Raw genomic sequence first — 12,660 nt, forward strand, 5'->3', positions numbered from 1 at the left:
AGTGATCCATTAATGAGTAACCTCTGAGTCTAAACTTTTATTTCATTCCAAATGTATCTAATTGTACTATCATTTATCCCAAATATCTCATCATCTAAGAATGGAAAAGAAGAAAAAAAAGAAATGCTTCTAGTTGCTGTTCAGTAATTTCAGTGGCATCCAATTCTTCATAACCCTATGTAGAGTTTTTTTGTTTTTGTTTTTCCCTGAGGCTGGGGTTAAGTGACTTGCCCAGGGTCACACAGCTAGGAAGTGTTGTGTCTGAAACCAGATTTGAACTCGGGTCCTCCTGAATTCAGGGCTGGTGCTCTATCTACTGTGCTACCTAGCTGCCCCTAGAGTTTTCTTAATACAGATGCTAGAGTGCTTTGTCATTTCCTTCTACAATTCATTTCACAGATGAGGAAACTTAAGAAAAACATGAAAAAATAACTTGCCCCACATATTACAACTAATAAGTATGTGATATCAGATTTGAACTGAGGCTCCCTGACTCGAGGCCCAATGCTCTATTCACTGTGCCACCTAGCTTCCCAAAGGAAATGCTACAAGGACTTAAATTCTTCATCATATAGCTCTAGTTTCCCTTTTCAATATCAACTTTATTATTACACTATAGAGATCTCACTCTTAGTTCACTGCCTCATACATCTGTCCTTGATGAAATTTCTTTCACCTATTGTGGTCTTTCTGATCCTTTCTAAATGTCTCTCCTTTCAAGACAATTTAAATCTAAAGATTTCAAGAAGTCTTTCTTGACTGTCCCATTCCACATTATCCTATGTAACATTGGGCAGGTAACATTGAACTCCAACACAAACTAAAAAGAATTATTAATCATTTCTATTTAAATTAATTACATCCAAAATGAAAAGCATCACTGTTTTTTGTTTGTTTGTTTGTTTGTTTGGTTGGTTGGTTGGTTGTTTTTTTTTTTTTTTCCTGGCACCCTTCTTGTAATTTTGTTCATTTTTCTCTCATTCTCATTTACTTTTCCTCATGTGATCATTATATACTCGACAGTGTTGTACTTGGAGTCACAAAGGCTTAGATTGAGATTGCAATCTGACATTTGAATAACTATCTGCTATTTTGTGGCTTTGACTTCATAAAACACTTCCTGACTCTTTTTGGTATTTATTGAATCATATTATTTTACATCATGTTATTTAACCATCCTAATATTGTTGGCCATTTAGGTTACTTCTTATTTTTTGCAATTATGTATCTATGAAAATGTTTCACCAGATAAATCCTTTATTTATTTGTCTCTTTTTATATAGTACTTTCAGAATATATCCTAACAGTGGAATTAGTTTTCATTACTTTTGCTGTGAACTGTCCAACTGCTCTCCAAAAATATTTTGCAATCATGAAATTCCCGTCAGCAATAAAAGAGGATACATCTGTTTCCCCAATCCCACATGATTTGAATTTTGTTGCTTTTAATTATTTTTAATTTTGTCAAAAATAATTTTTCTCCATATGATATGCCTCAAACTTGATTTTTTAAAAAACTGTGTCTTCAATTATTAATCACTTAAATGATCTTAGCAATTTATATTTCTTCCTCTGAAAATGTTTTATTCATATTCTTTGACCATTTATCTATTATAATCTAGGGGGTAATATCACAACCTTTAAAACTTTCTTTATATATTTTAGTTCTCAATTTCTATCTCTCATTTGCCATCACCATTTCCCTGAACTTTTGTGTATTTTGTTAAACAGAGGTTTTTCTTTTTTTTCTTTTTTTTTTTATTCATTTTTCCAAATTATCCCCTCCCTCCCTCCACTCCCTCCCCCCAATGGCAGGTAATCCCATACATTTTACATGTGTTACAATATAACCTAGATACAATATATGTGTGTAAATACCATTTTCTTGTTGCACATTAATTATTAGCTTCCGAAGGTATAAGTAACCTGGGTAGATAGACAATAGTGCTAACAATTTACATTCGCTTCCCAATGTTCCTTCTCTGGGTATAGTTATTTCTGTCCATCATTGATCAACTGGAAGTGACTTGGATCTTCTTTATGTTGAAGATTTCCACTTCCATCAGAATACATCCTCATACAGTATCGTTGTTGAAGTATACAGTGATCTTCTGGTTCTGCTCATTTCACTCAGCAACAGTTGATTTAAGTCTCTCCAAGCCTCTCTGTATTCCTCCTGCTGGTCATTTCTTATAGAGCAATAATATTCCATAACCTTCATAAACCACAATTTACCCAACCATTCTCCAATTGATGGACATCCATTCAACTTCCAGTTTCTAGCTACAACAAAAAAGAGCTGCCACAAACATTTTGGCACATACAGGTCCCTTTCCACTCTTTAGTATTTCTTTGGGATATAATCCCAATAACAACAATGCTGGGTCAAAGGGGATGCACAATTTGACAACTTTTTGGGCATAGTTCCAAATTGCTCTCCAGAATGGCTGGATTTTTTCACAATTCCACCAACAATGTATCAGTGTCCCAGTTTTCCCACAGCCCCTCCAACATTCATCATTATTTGTTCCTGTCATCTTAGCCAATCTGACAGGTGTGTAGTGGTATCTCAGAATTGTCTTAATTTGCATTTCTCTGATCAGTAGTGATTTGGAACACTCTTTCATATGAGTGGAAATAATTTCAATTTCATCATCTGAGAATTGTCTGTTCATATCCTTTGACCATTTATCAATTGGAGAATGGTTTGGTTTCCTATAAATCAGGGTCAGTTCTCTATATATTTTGGAAATGAGATCTTTGTCAGAACCTTTACTTTTAAAAATATTTTCCCAATTTGTTACTTCCCTTCTAATCTTGTTTGCATTAGTATTGTTTGTACAGAAACTTTTTAGTTTGATGTAATCAAAATCTTCTATTTTGTGATCAATAATGATCTCTAATTCTCCTCTGGTCATAAATTCCTTCCTCCTCCACAGGTCTGATAGGTAGACTATTCTCTGTTCCTCTAATCTATTTATGATCTCATTCTTTATGCCTAAATCATGGACCCATTTTGATCTTATCTTGGTATATGGTGTTAAGTGTGGATCCATATCTAATTTCTGCCATACTAATTTCCAGTTTTCCCAACAGTTTCTTCCAAATAATGAATTTTTGTCCCTAATGTTGGTATCTTTGGGTTTGTCAAAGATTAGATTGCTATAGATGTACCCTTTTTTGTCCTTTGTATCTAATCTGTTCCACTGATCTACCGTTCTATTTCTTAGCCAGTACCAAATGGTTTTGGTGACTGCTGCTATATAATATAGCTTTAGATCAGGTACACTTAGACCACCTTCCTCTGACTTTTTTTTTCATTAGTTCCCTTGCAATTCTCGACCTTTTATTCTTCCAAATGAATTTTGTTGTTATTTTTTCTAGGTCATTGAAATAGTTTCTTGGGAGTCTGATTGGTATAGCACTAAATAAATAGATTAGTTTGGGGAGTATTGTCATCTTTATTATATTCGCTCGGCCTATCCAAGAGCGCTGAATGTCTTTCCAATTATTTAAATCTGACTTTATTTTTGTGGCAAGTGTTTTGTAATTTTTCTCATATAATTCCTGACTATTCTTTGGTAGATGGATTCCCCAATACTTTATACTCTCAACATTTGTTTGGAATGGAATTTCTCTTTGTATCTCTTGCTATTGCATTTTGTTGGTGATATATAAAAATGCTGAGGACTTATGTGGATTTATTTTGTATCCCGCCACTTTGCTAAAATTCTGAATTATTTCTAATAGCTTTTTAGCAGAGTCTTTGGGGTTCTCTAAGTATACCATCATGTCATCTGCAAAGAGTGATAGTTTGATTTCCTCATTTCCTACTCTAATTCCTTGAATCAACAGAGGCTTTTCTTAAAAAATATGTTGAAACCTTTATCTTATGACTAATAATTAATCCAACTTGTAGACTTAAAAAAATCACCCCCCAATTTAAACACTTCAATTTATTTTCTCCTGTTTTTATAGAGTTTGAGTTTTATGTTTAATCCTCTTATCCAGTTGGAATTCACTGAACTATATGGTACAAAGTGTAAGTCCAAATTCTTTTGTTGACAAATTGCTAACAAATTTTCCCAAGAATATTTATTTAAAATGAATCTTTTCCTCTATTTTTTATTTTCTAAATGTTTATCAAACATAAGTCTTTTATATTGTGTTGATAGGATATATAGTTTATCTACTCTATCCAAATGATTTATTTCTTTGGTTTTCTAAGTATTAGATAGTTTTAATAATAAATGCTGCATAATATGATTTAAAGTCTAAATCTGTAGTACCTTGAATCAATTTTTTTAAGCCATGCTCTTAATATGTCTCTATATTTCTATATTATAGATTTCATTATGATTTTGTCTAATTCTTTATAAATTTGTCTAATTCTTTATAAAGCAGATGATTCAGGGCAGAGGCCTTGTAACACATATCCTGTTGCTTTCTTGAGTTTATTTGTTGTTTTTATTAATGCTTTGCTTGAGGCAGTTAGATTTTTCCTAATATAATCTCTCTGCAAATAATAATATTTTATCTCTTCATTTGCAATGTTAATCTCTAGATTTTCCCCCGTCTTATTATTATTAATTATTTTCGTATATTATTTATCATTACTAGAAGTTATATGTAAAAAATGAATGGGTTTCTTTGCTTCCTATGTGTTTTTACTAAGAATATTTCCAGAGTTACCAAAAGATCACTCTTGAACTTCCTATAAATTCAAAATATGGAACTGTGGGAAATTAGGGTACTTTCTTGATTTTTTGAAGCCCATAAGGTCCTTGTGTAATAAACACCACTGAAATTTTACTGCAGGATTTCTATGGTATAGTGCTACCACCAAATAATTCTGCAAGCTCACTACAATGAGCACAAACAAGCTTTCATGTTTTTGACTTATAATATAATTCTGAAGATCCTTCATGTAAGTTCCTTTGCCCAAACAACTCTGACCACATAAGAAGACCTATTCAGGGAAGAAAACATTTTGTGCAACACACAAAGCCAAAGGCTAGAAGGAAACAGAGATGAGTATTTGCTATTACAAGTCATTGTGCCCTAAGAGGTTAGGATTGCAAAGATTCACAATATGGGCCATATCATCAAAAATGTAGTCTATTAAGAGAGATGACACATACACAAATAACTATGCCAAAAAGTAATTTGTTCCCATGATCTTCCAAATATTCTATCTTCCTATTGCTTTTGTTTAGTTTATTGATGACTTCATGCTTTTAAAAATACAATTATTTTTAGTAAACTTTTGTCCATCAATCTCCCTTGTAATGAAAAATACAGTTAAGCAAAACTGACCACAAAAGACTATGCCAATTTGCAGTTGCCACATGCACTCCATATAGTTTTCCACTCCTCTGTCAAAAGGAAAGAGGAACATTTTAGAATCTATTGGAGTCAATACTAATCTTTTAATTTAATCTGGATTTACCTGTCTTTAAGTCTTTACATTTACATTGCTATAGTCACTGTATATATTATTCTGTAGTTCTGATTTCTATGTTTACCATCAGTTCATACATGCCTTCTCTTTCTCTGAATCTCTAACTTTTTAAATGCTCATTAATTAAAAGGTACCCACTTTACTTCTATATCATTCCTATTGCAAAAAGTACTGCCATGATAATTTTGGGAATAGATGGGTTGCTTTTTGAAAAGCTAAAACCTTACATTTCATGAAGTTTTCCTGATTAAGCAGAAGCAAAGTACTCTCTATCCTTTTCACATCTCGACTTCAGAGATAAGCAAATGAATCCATCAATATATTTTTACATTATTGCTACATCACAAATATCTATGTTGCATATGGATTTATCTTCTATTCTTCTATTATATATCATCTCTAAATTAATTTTTAAAAGTAAACTCCTGAAAAAAGATTGCTCAGTATGTTATCTAGGTCCTAGTATAACCTTTTAAGTACAAAATTATTTTATCATAATTGTAATGAATAGGCAACAAAAATTATGCAAGTAATGATATTTTTAGAGATGTATAGCCAGGAAAAAATGGCAGATCATGTAGGGACCAAGTATAACTGATAAACAGTTAACATATATAGATATTAAAAAAGAAGAAAAAGGCTCCCAGAAAGTTAAATAGTTTCCATGAAGGATAATGCAAGGATATTGGCAAGGGTCACAGCATCACAGATTGAGAGCCAGAAGAAACTTTAAAAGCCATCTAGACCAGTTCTTTCATTTGAATTGCACAGAATGAAAAGGCACAATGGCTTGTGATGTGTGTGATTGGAGAAAGTACCCAAACATAGTACTATCAAAGTACAAAAAAAAGTGATTTGTAGGAATAAGATCATTTCTTTCAATGAGAATATATGTTACATGTGCAATTATACTATTTTTCATATAACAGTACATTCTTCATATTATTTTGGTAGCATCAAGCCATTGGAAAGAAGTTGACCAAGCCTTTGAAGAATAGATATTCTGGATCTGGATATCCCTGCTAGAACCTAAATGTTTGCTTATTTTAATGAGAGTCATTGACAGAAAAAATACCTCTATAAAGCTTGTATTCATTTGTTTGTCAATTATATATTAGGAACATTTAGTGAAAATGTTATAAAGAAAAAAGTCCCACTCAAATGAATGCTGTGTCAGTTCTACATGCATACACTAGACATGTAGATGCCTCACTTCTGAATTCAGACAAATGTAGGACAAAAAATAAGGGGGAAAACAGAAGAACTGGAAGTTACTTCAAATAAAAGTCCACAGCTCAAAGGCAAAATAATTGAAGACAATATATAATAAGAATTTTTTTCAAGCTGTAGAAAAGCTGTTTTATGAAATTAAGCTGGAAATATCCTAAGTGGGAAATGACCACAGAATAAATAGGAACCTTTTAGAAAGACAGAAAACATGTGTTATTTATTTTCCTGGTAAATAGAAGTGGCAGATTCAATCAGCAAGAAGCTTCAGACAGTTATGACCATTTTAATCATGTAAAAAAAGTTCATAAGATTTGTTTATGGTGCATTTAACAGCATTTTCAGTTTAGTATTAAGGAAAGTTAATAACTTCTATTTACCAATAAAGAGAGATAAGATAGGACTCTTTCTTTTATATTGCAAGTAATACAAAAAAAAATAGAATATTTAAGGCATCACCACAGCTATCTTTTCCCCCTCTTTATAAACATATGGAATTAGTTACACCCAATTGCATAAAAATATTTTAAACTATCAAACTGTTCCAAAGCATGTTCTGTGCCATGTTCCATGAAGAAAGGGGCTCCCTTCAGTTCCATTTTGAAAGGCCTAAAAAGTGCCGAGTGGTAGTACTTTCTGTATTTATAGCTGCTTAGAATCTCTAATGTTTTAAAGCCATGTTCAAAAATGTTAATTTTAGATGTTAATTATAGAGCTGGAAAAAAAGCAATGGTTATAAAATAGCTAGCTGAGGTTAAGCCCTTCCATAATAATCAGTTTGGGATACTCCCTGTTATTTAAATGACTACTAAAAAATACATTAAAAACATGAGCATGTGGCAAGCATATCTCTTGACTTGGAATTTATATGAATGATCACACTGACTCCAGCAAAGGAAATCAAATATTTATTTGGTCCCATAGCTTTTTCCCTAACATATGATAAATACAAATTTTACATTTTGTTTTATGTGGAATCAAAGATTAAAGATAAAATCCTTCATGTTAAGCAAAGATAGAAAATATTTTCTGAAGGATGCACCCTCAGCTTTCTACAAATCTTAAGTTCACTTCATTTCTGCCTCCAAACATGGATTATTAGTTAGCTGAGGAAGAGAAACACGAATGAGGAAGAAAAAGAACAGTCTCAAAACTTAGCCAAATACCACAGGAGTCCCGTTGTAAGTAAATATTTTATCTAAACATCCAACACCTCACTATATCAGACAACCAGCAAGCAAGATTCAACGATATTGTATTTTTGAATAGTTCCCCAGTTCAATAGGGGATATGGATTTTTTTTTGTCCTCATTTCACAAGGTATAATCAATTGTTAGCAAGAAACATATAGAGGGAAACTTCATGAGGTTAGTTTTCTTTTGAGATTCATGGAAATCGGATTCATATCTTTAGAATAAGTTCATATCTTATGCTCCTAGAGGTGACTTTTATATAAAGCTAGGTTATAGTTAAGGTTGGCTTTGGGTTTCCAACACCTTCCCTTCTGCCTATTTATTTATTTATTTATTTATTGGCAATGATATTCCCAACTCTCCTCAGTCTTCCTTCCCCTAACATAGGCTACCCATTCCTATGGAATGTGCAAGATTTTTCATCTAATTTCTCCATGGCCAATAATGCCTGTCCTGTCCATTTTCCTTTTTCCCAGGTATTTACTAACAACCAACAAGCTTTCCTGCATTCTTTTTTTTTATCCATTTAAAGTATATAAATTTATAATTTTCTATTTTTTTGCATCCATTATCCATTGTGAAAACAATATGGTGTAGGTGAAGGAATCTTGGATTTGATATTAGAGGGTCCAGTTTTGAATCCTGGCTCTGTCTTTTATTTACCTTTGCAACCTTTGTCAAGTCATTTAACTGGTTCTCAGATTCATAATCTCCTAAATGAAAGGGATTAAATTAGAAGACCTCTACTATACATTAAAATTCTCATTTTAACTCTGGTGGCATGACTCTTTTCAACAATGATGTGATTTAGGCCAATTCTAATAGACTTGTGATAGAGAGAGTCATCTCTCCAGAAAGAGGACTGTGGGGACTGAATATAGATCACAACATAGTATTTTCACTTTTTTTGTTGTTTTCTTGCTTTTTTTCTTTAATATTTTTCCTTTATGATATGGTTTTTCTTGTGCAGTATGATAATTGTAGAAATATGTATAGAAGGATTGCACATCTTTAACATATATTGGATTACTTGCTATCTAGGGGAGGATGGAAGGGAAGAAAGGGGAAAATATGGAACACAGGGTTTTGCAAGGGTGAAAGTTGAAAACTGTCTTTGCATGTATTTTGAAAATAAAAAGTTATAATTTTTAAAATTATTAAAAGTAAAAAAATGTTCTAGAGCTTTCATCCTATGTTCTTATGATCTTCACAACAATCTTATGAGCTAGGCAAGACAGATATTCCTAACATTATACAGAGGAGAATATTGATACTAAAGGTTGTAAACTGATTTGTATAAGATGACACAGTAAATAATAAGACATGAGAAGAAATTACATATTATTTTTATGATCACTACTTTTTATATCCTACTATGTTACTAATGAATTATAGTGGTTTAATGTCATTTGGTTATTTGTTTTTTAAATTGGATTATAAGTATAGCTACAGAATACTAAAGAAATCCTATTGTAGTAAGCCTCATTTTTATTAATTAAATAGCAAGTATTTAAGTATGTGTCATATGCTAAGAATTTGGAATAGAAAGAAAACAAAATATTTTCTCCTCTACAAGTTAAAATTCTACTAAGAGACAACATTTACAAGTTAAAATATATACAAAATAAATAAATAAGACAACATTTTGTGTGAAAGCACTAGTTCCTAGGGCAAATCAAGAAATCATGTAGGAGACAGCATTTGAACTGAGCTTTAGGGAAAAAAAAAAAACTCTAGAGTTTTTGATAGGCAGAGATGAAGAGAAAGTTCCTTCAAGTCATGAGGACAGGGTGTGTGCAAAGGCACAGAGATAAAAGGTTGAAAGACATATGTGAGGAACTACAGGAAAATTAGTTTGGTTGAATCATAGAATACCTGAAAAGAATATTGTTTAATATGGCTGAAATGATAGGCTAGAGTCAGGTTGTAAAGAGTTTTAAATTCTGAAAAGTAGAATTTGCATTTGAATATATGGAGAACCACTGGAGTCTCCTAATAATGGTCAGAAGTTTGCATTGGGAATATTATTTGGATAATTTTATAGAAGATGGATTAGAGAAGGAACAAACATAAAGCAGAGAAACCAATTAGGAGATTATTTCAATAATATGGGTAAGAAGTGAGGAAGGCCTGAATGTGTTTACCATTTGCAAACACCGTCCTAAGCCCTGGAGATACAAATAGAAAAGTAAAATAATCCCTGATCTATAGCATCATGTCTTCTTTATTTATATAGCCACTAGATACAAATGATGACTAGAGCCTGGTCTTGGGACTAGAAGTGTCTCCCAAATCAAATGACTTACTTCCAGCTCAGCCCCTGTAACTACCACTGAGTAGAGAAATAATTGTTAATAAGGTGTCTATTTTTCTCATCACCATCAGTAACAACTTCTGATAAACTGCTGTCAACAGGCAGATTAATACATGAACTTTTGTATCATGTTTTTGATCTCCTGAATCCAGGACAGATGATGCTATTTTGGTTCAGAGTGTTTTCCTCAGTTGCTCTGAGAACAAATGGCATTAATCATTCTTTATCCATTGGAGTAAAAAAGTTCTGGATTATAGATAATTTCTCAATAATTATATAATTTCCATCCAATTTTTTATGCTAGAGTGACCATGCAGAATTAGGGACAGTTTGCCTTTGAATCTCAAAGGATGACTCTAACTGAAACTAAATATGTGATTTCAGAAGGGCACTTGCTGGAAAGGGAAGGGATGGTTTTCTTTGCTGTCTCCTTCTGCTTAGTGATAAAGTCATTTTACTTTCTCTGGAGTAGAGTTAATATGTGATTTCCTCCAAGTTCAGGGAAAGGTTTTACCCTTAGTACTTCATCTTCTTTGCGTGAACTTGGTACCTGGAATTCACTTAGCCAAGGCCCAGGTAGACACATTTCCACCTGAGTCCTCTTATTAAATTTGATAGATGCTTCCTGCAACCTTAGTACTAGCTTTGAAAATCTTTCAAGTATAGTAGGAACTCATCCACCAACATCTTATAAAACATGCAGGATGTTCTGATAGTTGGACTAATGTTTACCATTGAGTAAAACCCAGTTTTTCATAGCTTCAATTGTAATTCTTTATCCACTAGACTCCAGCTTCTTAAATTGTGGATTCATGATTCCATATGGGGTCTCATAACTTAATGTGGAGGTAAAAATTATGATTTATTATCAGTAAATATTTTATTTATCTATTTTATACATTTATAAATCTGGAATCACATAAAAATTTCTTGGGTGAAATGGGATCATAGGTGGAAAAAGTTTAAGAAGCCCTGCATTCGGTCATTTAGACTATCCTATTTTATCTTTAGTCTTTTTTTTCAAAAGGAAAAGAAGTGATTAATAATAGTGATATAAGTCTCCTATCCAAAATCCCTCATCATTATTTGAATTTTGCCATTAGATTTACAACTTTCTATTGTTGCTGACAAGAATACCTAAAAATTGAAATATACTTAATATCATCTAGATTTTTCAACCCCTTCTGTTAAGAAATCTCTAATTGTAATACAAACTCCAGATAAAATATACATCTGCTTCTTCCCCTTCTGTTAAAACATGGACAATTTCAAAATAAAAATTTGCTGTTTCCAATGGATCTCATCCATTGTTTGATCTTGTGATCTCATAATCCTATATATTTTTGCTAACCCATATTCCCAAATCCAACATAAGAAATTATGTATTCAGTGAGTATATATAAAGCTATTTAGTTCCCAATATATTTATTTTTTTTCTTAGATGAATCATTGAAGTCAAGTGGTATGCATTTGAGGGAATTATCAAGTGTCTCCTCACTAATGAAGATTTATGCCTTGTAATATTCATGTATTACATGATACAGTTAAAAATCTCTACGAAATACTACACATTTAACTATTTTATAATAAAAATAAATAACTTAGCTAATATAAATAGATTGTATTGCCTGAAAATATAAATGTAAATTATTATCATTATAAGCTAACAGCACATGAGGAGCAGTGCTTTTCTTGCCTAGGTGATTAAAGATAAAACAAAGAGGTCATGAATTCCATTCATACCTGGATGAGTCCAATTATCTTTCTTCTGCTCCATAGCGCCAGAGGCCTTGGCCAAGAAGGGCACTGTCATTCTGAAATGAAATAGTGAACACCACTCTTTTACCAAGAGCTTTGGGAAAGATCCAATTAAAAGTATTAAAGAGATTAGTTCAGTATTTAATACTTATTGAGAAGTTGATTTAGAAATAAAAAGAAACTTCAGAGGTTATCTAATGAAAGCCTTTCATTTTACAGATAAACTAAAGTTCATAGTGTTATATGACACAAGAAGTTAAGTAAGATTCGAGCCTGAATCCTCTGCACCAAATCAAATACCTCTTCTACCCTTCTATACCATCTTCCCATCTATATACCCAAGAGATCAAATTCATCTAGTCCTGATTCATAGCATATAACAATTTCCAATGTATAAATTTTCAGAAAATTTAAGAATTACCTCAATTTTGAGCTGACCCTAGAACTCCTATAAATAAACCTATGTGAAGACCACCTACCTCAACAGTCATAAGATCATAGATTTAAGAGATAAAAAACTTATTAAAATTTAAAATTTTCTAAAAAGAATTTCAAGACTGTCTAGCTCAACATTCTTATTTTGCAGATGAGGAAACTAAGGCATATAAAAACTAGGTGACTTATACAAGGTCACATAGTTTGTAGGTTTTAGACATAGAATTTAAACCTAGGACATTCTGACACCAAGTTTAGCGTGATATCTACTA

The 12,660-nt window shown here is 32.1% G+C and overlaps 1 long non-coding RNA gene across 1 annotated transcript in view; it reads right to left on the minus strand.

Annotated features, from left to right (window-relative positions):
* Nucleotides 1-11,968, minus strand: part of LOC141562721 (uncharacterized) — a 181,330-nt gene extending 169,362 nt beyond the window's left edge. The window contains exon 1 of the long non-coding RNA XR_012488231.1: nucleotides 11,939-11,968. This is a non-coding gene — a long non-coding RNA (uncharacterized LOC141562721). The remainder of the gene's footprint in view (nucleotides 1-11,938) is intronic.
* Nucleotides 11,969-12,660: the final 692 nt, after the last annotated feature.

This window comes from Sminthopsis crassicaudata, chromosome 3, assembly GCF_048593235.1.
Source record: "Sminthopsis crassicaudata isolate SCR6 chromosome 3, ASM4859323v1, whole genome shotgun sequence".
In the NCBI taxonomy this organism is placed as follows: Eukaryota; Metazoa; Chordata; class Mammalia; order Dasyuromorphia; family Dasyuridae; genus Sminthopsis; species Sminthopsis crassicaudata.